This window comes from Marmota marmota, unplaced genomic scaffold (assembly GCF_001458135.2).
Source record: "Marmota marmota marmota unplaced genomic scaffold, marMar, whole genome shotgun sequence".
Lineage (NCBI taxonomy): Eukaryota > Metazoa > Chordata > Mammalia > Rodentia > Sciuridae > Marmota > Marmota marmota.
Window position 1 is genome coordinate 136,432 of NW_026006469.1, and position 15,907 is coordinate 152,338.

At 34.7% G+C, this 15,907-nt stretch overlaps 2 pseudogenes; both read right to left on the reverse strand.

Moving 5' to 3' along the window:
- Positions 1-1,455: 1,455 nt before the first annotated feature.
- LOC107133537 lies at positions 1,456-4,144 on the reverse strand (annotated as a pseudogene).
- A 233-nt stretch (positions 4,145-4,377) lies between these two features.
- On the reverse strand, positions 4,378-7,751 carry LOC125614743 (annotated as a pseudogene).
- Between the last annotated feature and the right edge of the window lie 8,156 nt (positions 7,752-15,907).

Below are 15,907 nucleotides of genomic sequence, written 5' to 3' on the forward strand. Positions count from 1 at the left end.
CCAATTTAAAGGAATAAAATGTTTATTAATTAAGATTAGATTTGGCTGTTTAAAAAAATTCAAATAGGTGTAACTCAGTCAAGGTAGAGATTGATTTTTNTTTTTTTTTTTTTTTTTTTTTTTTTTTTTTTTTTTTTTTTTTTTTTTGTATGAGGGATTGAACCGAGGGCCACTTAATCACTGAACCAGATTTCCAGTCCCTGTGTCCTGCAAAATTGCTTAGGGCCTTGCCAAGTTGCTGGCTTTGAAATCACAATCCGCCTGCATCCTGATTCGCTAGGATTACAGATGTGAGCCACCACACCTGGATAATCTTTTTGTCTGTATGAGTTTGCTCATTCTTTTTGCTTTTTGATCTTTTTCCCATATTTTTTTATTGGTGAATTAATCTCGAGCATAGTGATGGTATTTGTTGTTACATAGTCATACATGCACACAACATAAATTTGGCCAATATCACTCCCAGAATGCTCCTCTCCCTGCCTGCCTCCCTATCCTTGGTCCCTTTTATCCACTAATCCTCCCTTGATTTTTATGAGATCCACCCCTACCTTTCATTTCCATTTTTCTCTCTAGCTGCTGCATATGAGAAGAAACAGAAGATTTCCATCTTTTGAGTCTCTCTTAACATAATGCTCTCAATTTTATCCATTTTCCTGCAAGTTACATAATTTCATTTTTCTCAGTAAGTTACCTAGGGCCTCACTAAGTTGCTGAGGCTGGCACTGAACATGCTATCCTCTTGCCTCAGCCTACCAAGTCATTGGAATTACATGTGTGTGCTACAATGTGTGGTTTATTATTTATATTATTGATGACTGCCATTTTGAGTGGAGTGAGATGAAAATTCAGTGTAGTTTTGATTTGCATAATTGCTATTGATGTTAAACATTTTAATATTTTTTAGTTGTTATTTAATCTTTTTTTATTCTTTTATATGTGCTGCCATGGATTGAACCCTTGACCTCATGCCAGGCAAGTGCTCTGCTACTGAGCCAGGACTCCAGCCCGATGTTAAACATTTTTTCATATATTTGTTGGCCATTTGTATTTCTCCTTTGAGAAATGTCTTTTTAATTTATTTTCTTATTCATTAATTGGGTTATTTGATTTTTTGGTGTCAATTCATTTTAGTTCTTTATATATTGTAGATATCAATCCTCTGTCAGAAGAGTAATGTGCAATGATTTTCTCCCATTCTGTAGGTTTGCTCTTCACATCCCTAATTGTTTCTTTTGCTGTGCAGAAGTTTTCAATTTTATGTCATCCCATTTATTAATTTTTGGCATTATTTCCTAAGTTTTCAGGTCCTATGACAAAGTCATTGTCGGTGGATATATGCTGGATTGTGGACCCTATGTTTTCTTCTAGGTGTTACATAGTTGCTGGTCTAATTCCTAGGTTTTTGATCCACTTTGAATTGAGTTTTGTGCAGGATGAAAGAAGAGTCTAATTTCATATTCCTATATCTGGACAACCAGTTTTCTTAGCAAATTTACTCTTTAGGTGTTATACTGTCCCAATGCATCTTAACTGCCCAGACATGATATTAACAACTTGACCACAGCCAGCCTCTGCCTCTGCAATGTGCTTAGACTTGCAGCGCTGCTTTTTTGTTTTTATATGCAGTTGAAGTTGCTTGTCACATGTGCTTTTTGGCTTTAGGAACTATAGATATAAATGATTCATCTAGGAAAATAATATAAGGATTTCATAGCATATTTACTGCTAAACATGACTTTTTTTTTAATTCCTGCAGGTAGTTTCCCTATACTTTTCTGAAGTTTTTTTAATCAAACGCATTTTTTATGACTGATTACTTTCATGTCACTTGTATTCATTCTTTCATAGATCCATAAATTTCAAAACATTGTAATTTAATATCTGACCATAGTGGGCTCTTCTGATGATAGTAATCTATACACTTAATCAAGTCATCATCTTCAGTTGCATCTGAAATATGTTCTCTTAGAAATTCCTGGCCTGGGTTGGCTAAATATCACCAACGGGAATATTATTCACTGTGCTTTTGCCTGCACCATTTGGACCCAACATTCCTAAGAATTCTCCTCTTTTGTTCCCACAGAGAAAGAGATGTATTTAGTTGATGTATTTAATTTCTTTAATTTACTTGGGTTTAGAAAACACTTTCTTGTCATTATATTCTGTATGGAGATTGCTGAGTACAATGATTGGTTTCTCTTCACAACACTGCTAACTCATAAGCTCTTCAATCTTTAGTCTTTAAGCTTTGACATCTTCATTTTCATCCATATTGTTTGGTGGTTCTGGAAACTTCTTAGTTTTGAAACTTGTTGAAAGGGTCTTGATAAAGTGATCTTTTCTATTGTTTTGTATCTGATCTCATACTTATAGTACTGGAAGAAGAAAAATCTAAAGTACCTATGGAGGTAATGTGTTACAACAGTCACTAAAAGCCTATCCTGTCGATTGTAAACATTCTCACTTTTTGTATATTTTTCCAAGAAAAATTTATTGAAAGAAATCAGTGAAACTAGAACTGTATAGACTGCAATGGCTATGCAAAGGTATGATGAAAAATGGCTGTAACTGTGTATCCCATTAAAAAAGTTATTTTGGTGACTACAATACAAGCGAATAGTGTCACAGAAGAAACAAATAACTTAATTTATTTGGTATTTAAAGTTTTCTTAAAGGTGAAAGAAGTAACATAAGTGAACAGAATAACTGATTGAACATAATCAATAAGACAATAAATATAGAATTTTATAGTATAACAATATAATCCATAGTGAAATGAAAACAAGCTATTTAGCATCAAAATAAGAACAAATTAACCTGGGGATATAAACAGTAGCTTGTCCAATTTATTATATGGATGGCAGAAGACCTGAAAGTTTAAGTTTTGATCTCATGATTTGCTGCATTTTCCATAGCAAAATAGGTGGAACTGCAGTAAATGATGCCAAGCATAGTTGCTTGAAAATACAGCACAATTTTTAAAATGATGTCAGTAATTTGTTGAAAGATGGGATACTCCAAATATGGATGGTTTCAGTCACATTTCAATGAGAGAGATGGTAGTTACAAATGATGTTTATTAATACAGGTAAAAAATAAACCATAGTACTGTGAAAATTAATAAGATCACTGATACTGGAGTCAGTAGAGCTTTGAAGAAATAGAATTATCTTGTATTTATGAGGTTAATCTCCAGGTTGTAGAAAATATAAGCCTTAAAAGTTTTGATGGGATCCATAATGTTTTTAAGAGTAATGTAACAAAAACATAAAAATCTGAACTTCCAAAAAAAAAGAAAGAAAAACAACAACAAAAAGTAAAAAAAGTAGAAACAACACTGATTTGCTTTTATGTTTCCTGGTAAAAAAATAAAATTAAACTTTGCTATTGTAGACACCTGCTGTTTCCAAAGGCTCATGATGCACATTTGGGAAGCTTTGAGTTCAGAAAGAAAGCTTTGGTTTCAGTAAGCTCTGTTCCACTTTATCAAAAGACTTTAATTAATTTCTTCATCTGGTGGCTCTGTGTAAATACACTGTAATCTGCTTGATCAATTTCTGCTTCATATTCTAGTTTTCAGAATGAATCTTATAAAGTTATCATGGAAACATTGGTAGAGATAACACTGAAATTTGAATGAATGTCTGGATTAGGATATAAACCTGAAAATTTGTCCATGTCTATCAAAGGCAAGCTATATACCAGATGTTATTCATACTGTTGTAGTAAAGTAGCTCCAGGTATACGTTGTTTAACCCATGAAGAAAGAGATCCTATGGCACAATATCCATCAATGTGCATAACCAGGTGCTAGCTGATCCTGCATTTTAAAGAAATTGAAGAACCCAACACATTTCATTATTAATTGTGATAAGACAGCTTCATCCATAAATTGAATAGTAAACACTCTCACCTGATTGGTTTCTCTGTATTTTAAAAGATTCCAAACATTATGACAAGAACAGGGATTCATTTCATCTGCTGGTTCATCTAGCAGTGGCCAATGAACTCCTAAAGACAGCTTTCTTTTTTGGCTACCAGTTAGTGTTTCAGTTTGATTATCTTTGGTAATCTTCATGTGTAAATCTAGTAAAATATTTTGCACTTCTTGTGTCATATTGTTGACTGTTATTACTTTGATCGAAGTCAAAGTTGATAATTATTTCTTGCTGTCAAAAGATTTAAGAGTGGGAAAATGCAATTGTCTTTCTTCCTTCAAACACTTTTTATTTCCGATAATCTGTGTCCACATACAGATGCAAAACTATTCATCGATTTACTCTTTCCTAATCTGATATGGCCAAGAAATGAAATAATCTGATTCTCATGTATGTCAAAGATGACAAATTTCTCAAAGCCTTCACATTTTAATTTTTAATTTTGTATGTAGTCTGCTTCTCTGCCTATAAATTCTGAAGAAACAGGATCAACAATTTCACTAAAACTAACATTTCAATTAATATTGCCCTCTTATAATATCTTATAAAGTGTTTTATTCTTTGACCAATATGAAAGTTTTAGAAATTATAAAGATTATCTCATAAGCCTAATTACCTTGGAATGATTTGATCAACATAGCCAAACGAACCTGCAATACACTCATGTGCTAGCATGATTAGAGTATATGGGCCTTCAGTCAACTTAGAAAATAAAGCAACTTCATTAAATTCTTCTAAATGCATTGCCTGTACAATGTCAATCAAAAAAGTACACTGAAAGCAAAAGAACTTCATATTAACATCAGTGATTTGGGAAAACTTTCCTGAGGACTATCAAAGTGTCAACAAAATTCAAAAGCCACAGTGACAAAAAAATCAACTATTCCCATATTTTGATGTTAGCATTAAAGCAAAAAAAAATACAGATGATAATTCCTATAAGAAGAAAAGTAGAAATATTATAATGCTGCTACTTTGGGGGAATGACAAAGAAGCTGTTGCAATGACTGCTATAAAAAGGGACAAGAAAAATCCAACTTGCATACAAAAGAACTCAGGAAAGTCAAAAGGCAGTATGACATAATGTCCCATTATCTTTAAATATTCCTTTATTATTTTTTTTCTTTTTCTGCTACAATATGAAATTCCAAAAATATCCAAAAGGTGAAAATGCTATAACTATGTATATTAAAATTAATTTTCTGAAGAAGTATCTATTTGTGCAACAGCAGTTTCTCCCATAATCACAGCTTTAGTTTACTCCAGCTCCTGCTAAAGAGAAACACTGGTCTTGGCCTGTATAATGGCAGCATCTATAGATGTCTGTTAAACTGTGAACCCTGAGGACCAGTACTGAGCAGCCTCACATGATTTTGATCAGCTAGCTCTTGGATGCATATAAATAGAATTTACTAGAACCAATTCAGGGAAAATAATTTAAAAAAAGTGTTTCATAGGACATGAAGTGTTTCAAAACAGCACCATCAGGAATGATCAGTACACAATCTTTTCATGATATTGCTTATAATATTAGTCATTGGATTCTATTAAAAAAATTAGATTATAGATGATAGATTTGTCTATAGGATTAGGATCTATATAGTCCCTTCTTCATATTTGTTATTTGAATGCATTATGCTACTTAATATTAATCAAAATAAAGACCATGTGCTCCTTTGTGAAGACCTGGTGACTGAAAGAGGTCCAGGTCTGAAGTGTGTGGGAGGGTCTAGTCCTCAGAGTGTGCTTGGGCATAGGCAGGTGGGCAGGGTGCCAGGAGGAGCATGCATGGTCCTCAACTTCCCACTTGGATAATATAAACTTAGTTTCATTTGCATAAACACACTGCTTCTATACATCTTCTCATCTTTATGTCATTATTATGTATTATTATATTTTGTATCCTATTATATTTTCTACATTGTATGCCCATTAACATGGATTTCTGATTTTCATTTTACACATTTTATTCACTTTTAGTTATACAGGAAGGAAAATGATTATAAACCAAAAAATAAAATAATATTGGCTTTTACATTTTTCTGTAAAGATTTGCTTATTCATGTGGATTCAAATTACAATACAGTGTTGTTTCATTTCAGCCTGAAGGACTCCTTTCAGCATTTCTTACAGGGCAGAATATTAGTAATGACATGTCTCTCTGGCTGCCAAGCTGCCTGGCTGGCCTGGTCCCTGACAAGAAGCGGCAGGGGAGAGGTGGAGCAGCTGAGCAGGAGTGGCTGCTCAGGTGGACTGGAGCATGAGTGGCAAGCAAACCCCAAAGCCCTGTGGAACTTGTCATGCAGGCATGGCAGGCCTGAGGCATGTGTTCACCTGTGCTGAGGTGAGACGGAGCAAGCCAATATGTTACCCCGCTGCAGCCCAGCTTGCACCCTGTGGGTATGCCTACTTGCAAAAGCACATTCTGTGTAGCCTGCAGCTACAGACACATCACTGAGCATGCACAATTCAAGGACTTCAATGTCTCCTTTCCACAAGTAGAGAGAAAATGGAAGCAGGGCAAAACTGAATGGGATTCAGGACTGACCAATAGAGTTGTTGTTTTCGAAGGCCTAATTAGCATGAATTTGGACCAATAGCATTAGTAGGTTTCCAAGTTGGACCAATAGCCGCAAAGTGCAGGCTATATAAACCCCTAGAGTAACACTCTTAATCTCAGTTCTCTCTTTGCTCTGCAAAATTTCAGTGGCTTGTCTGTGGGCTTTGCAGAATTCTGGGGACAAGAACGCAGGAAGAAGAGGAAATTGAAGATGAGGTGCTGGCGTCTTCTGCAACACTAGAAAAATTCAGCTTTGGTAAAAGACCACTTCAACCTTTGTTTATCAAGAAATGTCTTATTTTTTTTTACTCCTGAGATAGAATTTACTGATTATAGAATTCTTGTTTGAATAATAATTTTAATATCCTACTTTAAGTATGTTTTAGGTAATTTTAGAAAACTGAAATGTTTACAGAGAATATGCTTAAGATCAACACTAACTAAGGAAGAGACAATGTAGATACATAAGTCATGTATCTAGCCATAATTTGTTGTAACATGTACTTCTGTAAGAAAATCATAATTTATTAAAGAGTTTTAGAAGAGTGGTAGTAAATGACCATCCTATTCTTAGTGTCAGCAAGGTATCCTTTAGCAGTACTTTTCACATTATGCCCAATAAAAGATTGGTGTTTTAGATTAAAAAAAGAATTCTTGTTTGATTATTTTTCACCCAGTACCTTTGATAGGTAACTCTAACATCTTCTGTCTTCCATGGTCTCCTGATAATAAACTAGCTGTACATACAAGTAAAAAACATTTGTTTGGGGTGAAAACTCCCTCTACTTTCTCTACTTTCATAATTCTTTCTCTAATTCTTTCTCTAACTTTATAATTCTCTGTTTTGTCTTTTGGTAACTTAAGTATTGTTCATTGTGTGGATATCCTCAAGTTTTTTTCACTTATGGATTGTTGAGCTTCTAGGCCATGTAGACACATCTACCATCAAATTTGGAAAGTTTAAAATCATTTTTAAATTGTTTTTTTTTTCCAGTTTTCATTTAGTAAGTAGGTTATTTCTAAAACATTTTCTTTAATTTTTGGGTACTCTTTTTAGTTATATGGCAATAGAATATATTTTGAATTATACAAACATGGAGTACATTTTATTCTAATTCGAATCAGCCTTATACTCATACCAGATTCACTGTACAGAATTCTTTGGTTGTAGAGATTCACTGTGTTATATTCATATGTTTATAGAAAAAAAATGTCAGAATTATGCCATGTCTTTCCTGTACCTGACCCATTTCCCTTTCCTTTATTCTCCTTTGTCTAATCTCCTGAACTTCTGTTCTACCCTTCAATTCTTGTTGTGTGTCAGCATCCACATATCAGAGAAAACCTTTGGATTTGGGTGATGGCCTTATTTTGCTAACCATGATAGTGTCCAGATTCATCCATTTTCTGGCAAAAGTCATTCTTTTTTAATTAAGTATTCCCATGTGTGTATATATGTACACACACACACACACACATACACACACCATATATATATATATATATATATATATATATATATATATATATATGAATATGTATATATATATATGAATATGTATATATATATATAATAAATATTTTTTCAGTGCAGTACAAATACACATAATATTGAGATTATTTTTGAGATAACTGTACATGCTTAGAATATAGTTTGAGTCATTTTAATTCCCATTACTTCCTTTTCCCATTCTTCTACCCTGTTTTTCTTTCTACTTTTTATTTACTTTAAATTCATGCTTTGTAGATACACATAAAATGAAAATCACTGTGGTTTATTACATGTTCATAACCTGTTTTCTTTCAATTTTATTCTCTAGTTCTTTTCTCTTTCTTCATCCCTTTCTCTGTATCCCCTTCTTTTACTCAAATTTTTATGGGATTTCATCTTTCCTCTTCTCTTGGTTTTCTTATTATGCTCTAGCTTTCACATATGAGGGAAAACATTTGAGATTTGATTTTCTGAGTCTAGCTTATTTCTAAGTGATATTAGAATATTATTTTATTCATTTATTTCTTTATAATCTAGTAGAAATCTCCAGTGTGTGTGTGTGTGTGTGTGTGTGTGTGTGTGTGTGTATCCACACCATGTTTTCTTTACCATTCCATCTGCTGGTGAGCACCAAGGCTGGTTCCGTAACTTTGCTACAAAAATTGATGTGCCTGTAATTATTGTATGTTGATTATACTTCTTCTCAATAAATACCAAGAAGTGGGATCACTGGCGCTTGTGATTGTTCCATTTCTAGACTTTTGTGGAATCTCTATACTGCTTTCCAAAGTGGTTGTACTAATTTGCAGTTCCACAAATAATGCATGAGCATTCATTCCCCCAACATCCTCACAAAAAATTCTTATCATTTTTGTTTTTCATGATTGCCATTCTAAGTAGAGTAATGTGAAATCTCAATATAGTTTTGATTTGTGTTTCCATAATTGCAAAGTGTGTGGATTGTTATTCATATATTTTTAGTCATTTGTGTTTTTTCTTTAAGAAATATATGTTTAATTATTTAGCCCATTTATTGATTCTTTATGTTAAGTTTTTGAGTCATTTATAAATTGTGGATATTAATCCCTATCAGAGTAGTAGCTACCAAATATTTTCTCCCATTCTGTAAGCTCCCTCCTCACACTCTTAATGATTTTTTTTATTACACAGAAGGTTTTTTTAATCTTAATTTTTTTATTTCTTGCTTTCTCACTTAATGACTTTTTATTTTATTTCTTGAACTTTGGAGTCTTATTAAGGAAGTTGGTACTGCACCAGTGTGTTGGAGGGTTGACCCTATTTTCTTCTAGCAGCTGAAAACTTTCTGTTTTAATTCTTAGGTCTTATATTCACTTTAGTTGACTTTTGCACAGTAGATTTAAAGATCTAGTTTCATTTTTCCACATGAATATCTAGTTTGGTCACAATCAAAAAAGGCTATCTCTTCTTCATCATAGATTATTGTCACCCATGTCAAGCATCAGATATCTGCATCTTCATGCATTTTTTCTAGGTCTGTTCTATTCCATGGTCTTTGTGTCCTTTAATAAATATTTATGTAATTTTTATTCTAAATTTTATTATTTTTTGCTATGTTTTTAATTAATTTCTGCCTAATACTGACTTTGGAATTAGTTTGTTCTGATTTTTCTAATACCTTGATGTGTAACATTAGCTTATTTATTTGGAGTCTTTTTTTTAATGTCAGAAATTCAATGCTATATCATCCTCCTGTTAGAACTGCCCTAATAGTGCCCAGAAATTTGATATATTCTATCTCCATTTTCTTATTTGTTTTTAAAATATTTTTATGATTTATTCTATAATCCATTTCACATTCAGAAGTTTGTTATTTAATCTCCAGGTGTCAAAATGGTTTCTGGTTTTCATTTTTTTTTTTCATGTCTAATTCCCTTATGATGGGATGCAAGGAATGCTTTTTTTCTGTATATGCTAAGACTTGCTTTGCACCCCCAACTATGATCTGTTAGAGAGAAAATTCCATGTACTACTAAGAAGAAAGTAAATTTGGGTGGCAATGAATGAAGTATTCCATAGTGTTATCTATTTAATTCTTTATATTTAGCAGCTTTGCTTTACACATGTAGGTACACTGATGTTTTGGGCATAATATCAATCATTATATCTTGTTTGATGATGTGACAATGTTTGTCACTTCTGATTTGCTTTGGCTTGAAATCTACTATGTCAAATATGAGAGTAGATACTTCTGCTTGCTTTTTGTCTTCACATAGTGCACCTTGTCAATTCTTTACCTTTTCTCCTGTAAATACCTTTGCCTGTAAGTTGAGTCAGTTAGAAACAAATATGGTTGGTACTTGTTATTTAATTCACTCTTCCTTCTATGTCTTTATATTGGTGGACTTAGGCCTTGTTATTGAGTGTTCTTACAGAAAACTGATTTTTTATTTCCTGTCATTTTGATTTATTTTCAATATATAATTTAGAGGTCAATTCTCCTTTAAATGTTTTTAGTGAGAGTCATTTTTATGCTAGATCTGATATTACTTATTTTTTCTGTGTGTAATATCTTATTGAATGTGTTTTTTATAGTGCTTCTTGAATTCATGAATTTCTTTAGTTTCTGCTCATTATTCGATATAGCAATCGTGGGTGACAGTTATTTTTCAGGGATTGTCATATGTTTTTTCTAAGTCCTCTTGGCTTTTAAGGTTTGAGATAAGAAGTCACTAAGAATTTAATTGGCTACCCCTGAATGTGACCTACCTTTTTTCATTTTTATCCTGTGGTTTTTGCAATTCTATTTTTATTATGAATATTAGGCATTTTAATTATGTCTTGGTTCAGATAATTTTTTAGTCTTGTCTATTGGGGATTTTTTTTTATAATCATCATTTCCAAATTTATTTGATGATGAAGTTCTTTTTATTGCAGAATACATGGTGTAAAATAATATCTCAGGACCACAGGGTGGTGTTCATCTATTTTAAACATAACACAGAAAAATTACCTGATGGTGGACTCTAGCAAATAAAAATTTAAGCAATGATGTGGCCACATTTTCCTAAGATTTTAAGAAATTGCTTTAAAGAATCAAGAGAAAAGAAACCTATGTCCTTTTACAGTCAGGCAAAGTGAAGCACTATATAAGATCGAACCCAAGTCCTGTTTCATATTTATTTTCAACAACTTACCATCTGGCAACATTTTTCTGTTCTATTGCTAATAGCTATAAAGATTCTCTCAAATACAGTAATTATTTTCAGTCTCAAAAGGAGAAAAAAAATCCATAAGAACTATATAAAACAGTGTAATGGTGTCAGAAAATAGTGTTTAGTGAGATGAGATTGTAAAAATATGACTTTTTGTAAATGAGTGTTTTCATGTTTATTTATGATACTTTTAAACTCCTTATTTATCTACTAGAGTTTCTAAATGTCTCTTATATGGAGATTTTCTTCTAATCCATAAGCTTAGGGAAAATTTCTGATGTTATTTCATTGAAAATGTTGTTTATTTCTTTATTTTGTATTTTGATGTCTTTGTCTATGCCAGTGATGCTTAGATGTGGTCTCTTAATCTTATCCAGGATATCTTGCCTACTCCAGTCACAGTCTCTTTTCATATTTCTTGCCAACTTTATTGTCAAGATTATGTATTTTATCTTCAGGTACTGATACTCTGTCTTCTATGTGGTCTAATATATTTATGCTGTTTTCAACTGAATTTTTCATTTCATTTGTTGAGTCTTTTATATCAGGATTTATTTATTTTTTTTAATTTTTGTAGTTGTAGGTAAACAGCATAATTTTATTTATTTTTATGTAGTGCTGAAGATCAAATCCAGTGTCTCACACATGCTGAACAAGTGCTCTTCCACTGAGCCTCATCCCCAGCCACTCATTTCAGGATTTCTGTTTGGTTCTCTTCAATAATACGTATTTTTAATAAATGATTTTTCACTAATCTTCTATTTTCTCTCTTAATCCAATCCTTACATGCTCTTTTAGCACGTTGACATTTTAACTATGAACTCATAAATTCTTTATCTGACATTTCCTCCACTGTGTTGTCAGTGGTGTTAGTTGTTGAATTGTGGGCCATTTGGAGTGATTTTGTTCCCTTCCTTTTTTATTATTTCTATATCTATCCATCAACTGGATGACCATCTCTTCTACTTTTATCCAAGGCTCTCTTTAGGAAATTTCTTTCCCTGAGTTGCACAGGCTGGGTGCTTATCCAAGAAGCATTAATGATCCCAATCAACATTTAAACTTTGCTGTTCCTAGAGATAGAAATTGAGATAAAACATTATACCCTATTAATAGCAATAGCAATCACCTCAGAGCAAATCCATATACTAGGAAAACTTAGGTGGAAAAACCTTATTGAAAAAATTTCCACATTTTCTCTAACCTGGGTATTAAAGTGTTGTAATGTTATTAAATAGGTTGAGGAATGATTTATTAAAGATATTAAAATTACTGTTACATTATATGGGGTGAAAGTCAAGAGAAAAATAATGCCAAAGAGAGAAAAGTAAGAAATGAGGAAATAATAATACAATGTAAGCTAAAAGAAGAAAAATTATGGAGGAGGATGTGGTGGATCCACCACACTCTTCCACCATGATGTTCTGTCTCACCTAGAGACCCTAGAAATGGAGTTAGGTTTCTATGGACTGAAACTTCTGAAATTATGAGCCCTAAATAAAACTTTCCTCCTCTAATTGTTCTGGTTGGGTCTTTTAGTCACAGTGGAGTAAAATCTGATTAAAACAATTATATTCATATTTTGTTGTTACAGTTGACAGATGGCTCAATTTAAAACCTAGAAGTCTTCCAACAATGTGTGAAGTCATAGGCAGGTGGTCTGAATGTGGGAGCTCAATTGAGAGACACTAAAACACCACCACTAAACCTCAGAGCATCCACTGGCTTTTGCTTTCTAGATAATTACTGACTTTAAAACTGACCACCATTGATTCATTTGACATTATGGAGGATCAGCAATATGGAGTCAACTGCACTGGATAATTCTGATTTGTGTAGATGTGCTGCAGCACACTAAGTAGGACACACTCATGTGTGTGCAGTGCTGGTGGGATGTCTGGGGCCTACCTGCTTCAAGGAACTTTTAGAGGGTGACTGTGTTGATGAGGTTATCTCACTATAGAAGCTCATAGTCATCTTCTAATGAGTTAGCCTGGATTCGTTTACATGGTGACAGGAGGCTTCCAGTAGTAACAAGGGGTAAAATCCCAGAGTTCATATCCTTTCCAAATGCTATGGGCCAGGATTCAGACAAGGTGGTGCACACGTGGAATGACAGGCACTGGGGAGGCTGGGAAGGCAGTCTTACAAATTGAAGGCCACATTTTGCAATTGGTGAGACCTGTTCTCAAAATTAAATATCAAATGGGCTGTGGGTGTAGCTCAGTGATAGGGTATCCTGGGTTCAATCAACAATACTGTAAAAACAGAAAAAAATTCAGTGCTTCAGAACCTAGGCATAGTGGTGAACACAAAACTATTTGTCAACCTAAGGCTTCTTAAAGGAATACCAGTTCCAGATCGGCCTTGGCAATTTTCCTGATTCTTTCTCAAAAACGAAAACAAAAAGTGTGGAACATGTACCTCACAGTTAGAGTATCCTTGTGGCAGAATGTTTCCAATTCATTCAAATTATAACATTAAAATACACTTCTTCTCTTATAGCAAAATCTTAATACTCATGTCAAGTTAAGAAGCTGAGCTCTAAACAGTTACCTTAGATAATTTACAGCCTAATACGTTAATTCAGAAAATCAGACATTGGAAAAAGCAAACCTTACTTCTTATGGGCATTCCCTCACTTCCCCAATGGTTCCACTCAGCAGGAGAAATAATTTTCTGAAAGGAAGTGCATAAGACTAACACTGAGCAAGGCTCTCTTTATCTAAGTCCTGTCTTTTTACTTAGGTGCACACCCTGATATTCATCTTCAGTCCTGCACAAGCAAAGATGCACGCTTCACACTGTGGGCAGCTTTTCACCCAGGTGATGGCTCTGTTGCCTTCTCTTCCTAATAGCTACACCCAGGCCTGGCCTTACACACCAGCACCTGGAAAAGGAAAAATTCTACAATATATAGAAGAAATAGTATCCAGGTGGAAGAGAGGAAGGCAAGCTGTGGTTATCCGTTTGCATATGAAGCCATTTCCATTAGAACCCTCTTCACACCTTCAGCCTAGAGTCAATCCTGGAAGCTCTAACTTGAGTGTGAGTCCTGAGGATGACATTTTTTAAAGTTTATATACAAATGATTTCCACTAGTAGAAGTTTGGAGGGCCAAAGGAGGGCACAGCATGGATGGTGTTAGTGGGGTGCGGGGTCAAAACCAAAGAAATGAGCCTAGGCTAGGGACCTAAAGGAGGTCCCAGGCTATGAAAGAGCAGGGAAGGGTGGGGCCAGGCAGGCAGGAGATGCACTAGGGTTGTGAGATGTAGAGAAGCCAAGGGGAATGGGGAAGTGGCTGCAGCAAGGCCCACATTTCAAGCTCAGGGAATCACGGAGCAACAAGGACCCCCAGAGGCTTTAGAGAGGATCCAGTCCAGGGAATGGAGAGCCAAGGACCAACACTGGGGCAGGGTGCTCAGCACAGTGAACAGGGCTGGGGAGGGAAGAGAGTGGATTCATCAGGGGGGGGAGGCAGGCTCCAGTCCCTGTGCCACTGCCAGATGTCAGGCTTCCTGGTTCTGCCCCAAGGGCCTACGGAAAGCAAGTAGCCTGCATCTTTGCTTGTTCAGGAATGAAGATGAAGATCAGTGTGCACCTCAGTAAAAAGACATGTCCTAGATAGAGAGAGCCTTACTTGGTGTTAGTCATATGCACTTTCTTTCACAAATTTTTTTCTCCTGCTGAGTGGAACCATTGGGGAAGTGAGGGAATGCCCATAAGAAATGAGGTTTGCTTTTTCCAATGTCTGATTTTCTGAATTAAAGTATTAGGCTGTAATTTATCTAAGGTAACTGTTTCCAGCTCAGGTTCTTAAATTTGGCATAAGTATTAAGATTTTTTTATAAGAGAGGAAGTATATATTAATGTTTTAATTTGAATGAATTTGAAATATTCTGCCACAAGGATACTCTAGCTGTATCTTCCAGGTTTTTTTTTTTTTGAGAAAGAATCAGGAAAATTGCCAAAGCTGATCTGGAATTGGTGATCCTTTAAGAAGCCTTAGGTTGACAAGTAGTTTGTTGTTCAGAGAGTGCACCACTGAGTCTGTGTTATGAAGCAGAGAATTTTTTCTGTTTTTCCAGTATTTTTGATTGAACTCAGGATACCCTACCACTGAGCTACATCCACAGCTCATTTGATATTTAATTTTGAGACCAGGTCTCACCAATTGCAAAATGTGGCCTTCAATTTGCAAGACTGCCTTCCCAGTCTCTCCAGTGCCTGGCATTCCAGGTGTGCACCACCTTGTCTGAATCCTGACCCATAGCATTTGGAAAGGATATGAACTCTGGGATTTGACCCATTGTTACTGCTGGAAGCCTCGTGCCACCATGTAAATGAGTCCAGGCTAACTCATTAGAAGATGACTATGAGCTTCTATAGTGAGATAACCTAATCAACACAGTCACCCTCTACAATGTCCTTGAAGCAGGTGGGCCCCAGACATCCCATCAGCACTGCACACACATGATTGTGTCCTTCTTATTGTGCTGCAGCAAATCTAGCACAAATCAGAATTATCCAGTGCAGTTGACTCCATATTGTTGATGCTCCATAGTGTCAAATGAAACAATGGTGGTCAGTTTTAAAGTCAGTAATTATCTAGAAAGCAAAAGCCAGTGGATGCTCTGAGGTTTAGTAGTGGTGTTTTAGTGTCCCTCAACTGAGCTCTCACATTCCGAGCACCTGCCTATGACTTCACACATTGTTGGAA